The sequence below is a fragment of the Nomascus leucogenys genome, unplaced genomic scaffold (assembly GCF_006542625.1).
Source record: "Nomascus leucogenys isolate Asia unplaced genomic scaffold, Asia_NLE_v1 002270F_11067_qpd_obj, whole genome shotgun sequence".
Taxonomy (NCBI): Eukaryota; Metazoa; Chordata; class Mammalia; order Primates; family Hylobatidae; genus Nomascus; species Nomascus leucogenys.
In genome coordinates this window covers 5,455-9,653 of record NW_022096163.1, presented here as the reverse complement: position 1 = coordinate 9,653, position 4,199 = coordinate 5,455, and the positions used below count along the sequence as shown (strand labels likewise).

The window sequence follows — 4,199 nt, the reverse complement described above, 5'->3', positions numbered from 1 at the left end:
GGGACAGAACGCAAGCATGGGTTGGGAGACAGGGGTGGGGGCGCGCCCGAGGGTGGGGAAGAGCTCGGGGTCTCCCCAGGGCCAGCTTCGGCGCGCGTCGAGGTCGGAAGTGGTGGGAAGCCCGACGGCCCGGGGGCGGCTTCTCTGGCTCGGCCGGGCGCCGCACAAGCGCCCGCCCATTCACTTACAGCGCCGCCAAGTTGGCCACACGCAGGGGAGACGCGTCCGGCTTGTCCGGCCCGCTTCCTCCCGGCCTCGCATCCGTGGCATCCGGCCGAGCGTGTGTGTGGATTGGGTGCGGCGTGGAGGCTCAAAAGTCCGAGACAAAAACCACAATCAAGTTTCAGGGAACGCCGCCCCTCTCTGCCGATGTAAATCTCGGGCTCCAGACATTTTAACCATTCTCTCTCGCCCTTCCCAGAAAAAGCCCCGGGGAAAGGCGGTAGGCAGAGGATCAGCATAGGAGAGCAGGGGGCTGGAGCTGGGGCTTCGGGGGCCACGGTCCCACACCCCTCATGCACGGTCGTCCGGCTGGGGAAGGGCCCCGCCCCCTCCCCGTGGAGGGCGGGGGGCGCATCTCTGGGCGCGAGCGAGTTAAGCCCAGTAGCCTCGATGCTCCACGGAGGAAGCTGGCTCGTCTGCGGCTGCGATCAGGGCACCGTATAAAGAGGGCGGCAGACCCCAGCGCCCAGGACTCGCCGCTGCCCGCGCCTCCGCACGCTCGCTCTGCCCCAGCCCTCCCGGCCCAGGCGTCCCAGCCATGGTACGCCCAATGCTCTTGCTCGGCCTCGGCCTCCTGGCTGGTCTGCTGCCGGCGCTGGCCGCCTGCCCAGAACTGCCACTGCCACGGCGACCTGCTCAGCACGTCATCTGCGCACAAGGTGGGCTGCAGAAAGATCCCCAAGGTGTCTAAGAAGACCAAGCTGCTCAACCTACAGCGCAACAACTTCCCGGTGCTGGCTGCCAATTCGTTTCGAGACATGCCGAACCTCGTGTCTTTGCACCTGCAGCACTGCCGAGATCCGCGAGGTGGCCGCCGGTGCCTTCCGCGGCCTCAAGCAGCTTTATCTACTTGTACCTGTCCCATAGCGACATCCGCGTGCTGCGCGCAGGCGCCTTCGACGACCTGACCGAGCTGACCTACCTCTACCTGGACCACAGCAAGGTCACTGAGCTGCCCCGGGGTTGCTGTCCCCGCTGGTCAACCTCTTCATCTTGCAGCTCAACAACGACAAGATCCGTGAGCTGCGCGCAGGCGCCTTCCAGGCAGCCAAGGACCTGCGCTGGCTGTACCTGTCGGAAAACGCGCTGAGCTCCCTGCAGCCCGGCGTCCTGGACGACGTGGAGAACCTCGCCAAATTCCACGTGGACAGGAACCAGCTGTCCAGCTACCCCTCGGCTGCCCTGAGCAAGCTACGGGTGGTGGAGGAGCTGAAGCTGTCCCACAACCCCTTGAAAAGCATCCCGAACAATGCCTTCCAGTCCTTTGGCAGATACCTGGAGACCCTCTGGCTGGACAACACCAACCTGGAGAAGGTGAGCTCCTGGCTGTGGGCTCTGCCCTGCCCCTTCTTCACTTCCTGGAGGCCCCAGGAGCCAGGGCCACAGCTGGCACCATCCCCTGTCCCCAGGTTCCCTGTCCCCAGGTTCCCTGTCCCTCTGGCTATCTCCAAGGTGAGCAGCTCTGCCACCTCCCTTCCTCACCTTGTCACATCCTTACCCTCATCCCTGTCTGCTGCCAGTCTCGGCCACTGCCCTCCTAGGATTCTTACATATAGAAGGAGTGGGGCTGCCCTGGCCCCACAAATGGCCCCCTAGGGCCATCTCCAGTGCTCCCAAACCCCCAACTGTGAGCAGCAGCCACCTCTTCCTGTTGGCCCTTCCACCCCTCCTCTGCTGTTTTTCCCGTCTCCAGTAAACCTACCACCCCATAAAGGAAGGTTTGTTTATTGAGGAGCCTTCCAGAGGAGCTGGGCAGATCAGGCCCACAAAGAGACCCTGTTCCTGTTGGGGGCTCTTCATGTGTGCTAAGGGGGAGTGGGGGAGTGGGGAGTGAGGGGAAGCAAATGCCTGAGGAAGACATTCTCCATGCCCCATAGAGGCCCCAGTAGATGGCCCTGCCCAATCCACACAGACACAATTCACTGCATTCTCAAGTCCATTGCAGCTCAGTAGGCATGGGACCAAGGGCTCCCCCAGGATGCAAGCATCGTGCCCATGGGCTCCATGAAGGGGCAAAGGCAAAACCACTATTGTCAATCCTTGGCACAAGACCCCAGGTGTCTCTCCACAGAGAAGACTGGCATGACTCACTGTCTCCAGACTGCTAACTGCCCCTTGCCCTCCCCTGTCACTAGACCCATCTTCTGTCTGCATCCTCACTCATTCCTTTCTCCCCTGGGGTGCCGTGTCTGGCCAGGTTGGGGCTACCTTGGATCAGAGCAGAATCCCTTCTCTGGGACTGGAAAAATCACCCTGTTACAGGGGCTTCAGCCAGGAGGTTTGGGTGGGGGCCCACAAGGTAGAGGAGAGTCTGTTTACTGGAGACCTTCACACCTCAATGTGGGCCACAGGAAAGGGTGCGGGCGTGGAGATGTGGGCAGAATCTCACTTGGGCAGCAGCTAACCTTTGTCTGGGTGGAAGGAGCCTGCTCAAGCCTGCCCTTCTTCAGCCCTGCCTCTCCCCAGCTGAAGTTGGAGTCTCCCGTGGCCCACCAGTGCCAGAGTGGTCTTTCAGTGGGCAGCAGAGCAGAGAATCAGGGGCTGTTTTGGGGCAAGGGAGGCCAGACAGGAATTGTGGCGCCTGGGCAAAGGTGTGGGCACCAATAGAACATTTCCTCTGGAGCCGTCCAACCTGGCCAAAGACTCCACCAAGGTGGCTTCACAAATAGCGTCTGGCTGGCAGTGGGGGAGCAGTGAGGACAGAGCTGGGGAAAGTCCTGGGACCCTGGGACTGTGGGGAGCATTGTTAGGAATATAAGTACTGAAGGCAAACTGCCTGGGTTTGAATTTTGTGCTGCCCCTTGCACCCTGCCTGGCTTCAAATCCTAGCTCTGCTTATAAGTTCTTTTAAGGGGATGATCTTTGAGCAAATTGTCTAGCTTTTGTTTTCCCAAGTAAATGGTACAATAGTTGCTACTTGGTGAAAGATTCATGTAATTGACCAGCATTTTACCAAGTAGCATCAGTGTTTAGTTTTAGTCATTTGGTGATTCTGCAGTTGGACTGTTGAGGCGGTGGCTGGGGTGGGGGGTGGTGTGTGTCTAGCATTAATTGCATGCAGGAAGGAAAGATACTTTTGATAGCTGAGAGGCAGCTTTTCTCCGCTTTTGTGTCAAAAGGGAAGAAGGGGAGTTTGGAGAGGGAAACGAATTCTCTGTAATTACTAGCTCTCTTCCAAAAAACCAGATGTAGCATAGAATGTGTAAATAATTTACAGAACTTCTAGACTGAAACAATCTAATTTTTTTAAATGTATTTTAATTTTTTCAGGTTGAGACTGAGCTAAAGTTAATCTGTGGTGACGTTCTGGATGCATTGGACAAACATCTAATTCCAGCAGTCTACCAGTGGCAAGTCCAGATTTTTCTATTATGAAATGTTATGGTTCTATACTAGAAAGGAAAATGTAAGATTAAAAGTTTGGCCTTCTTAGAATCATGACTTTCTTCTATGTAGGTTTCCAACTTTTATTTTACAAATAATTGTTTAAATGTTAGAAGGATAGTTAATGTTGGAATAAAAAAGATGGTCAGGCTATTACAAAAATTGCATTAGCTTTTGCTTTACTTACTTATATTCTTTTGCTTTCATGGGACCTATCTCATTCCCCTCCCCCAAACGGCCACACATTTTACAGTGCTGGCTGAATGTTTCATGTAGAAATATTTATTTTTATGATTAATACACTTGTGCATTCTTGGAAACCACTTGCTTGTTTTAATTCTAGTCTATCAAGTGACAATTTTTGTTGATTTTAGAGGCTCCTCAGTTAATTTCTGTGGGATTTTTCATTATTATTTTAATAAGGAAAATATGAAATGTCAAAAAAAAAAGAACAAAGCCATTTATTCCTGAGAGTGTTTAAAATGATCGAAGTACACTTGTTAATTGTTAGTATAGAACCTACATTTCATAGGTAGAAAACGTTGGACTTGCCAGTGGTAGCTGCTGGAATGAGGTGTTTGTCAGTACATCAG

At 54.3% G+C, this 4,199-nt stretch overlaps 1 pseudogene; it reads left to right on the top strand.

Annotated features, from left to right (window-relative positions):
• Positions 1–760: 760 nt before the first annotated feature.
• LOC100589831 lies at positions 761–1,674 on the top strand (annotated as a pseudogene).
• The last annotated feature ends 2,525 nt before the right edge of the window (positions 1,675–4,199 follow it).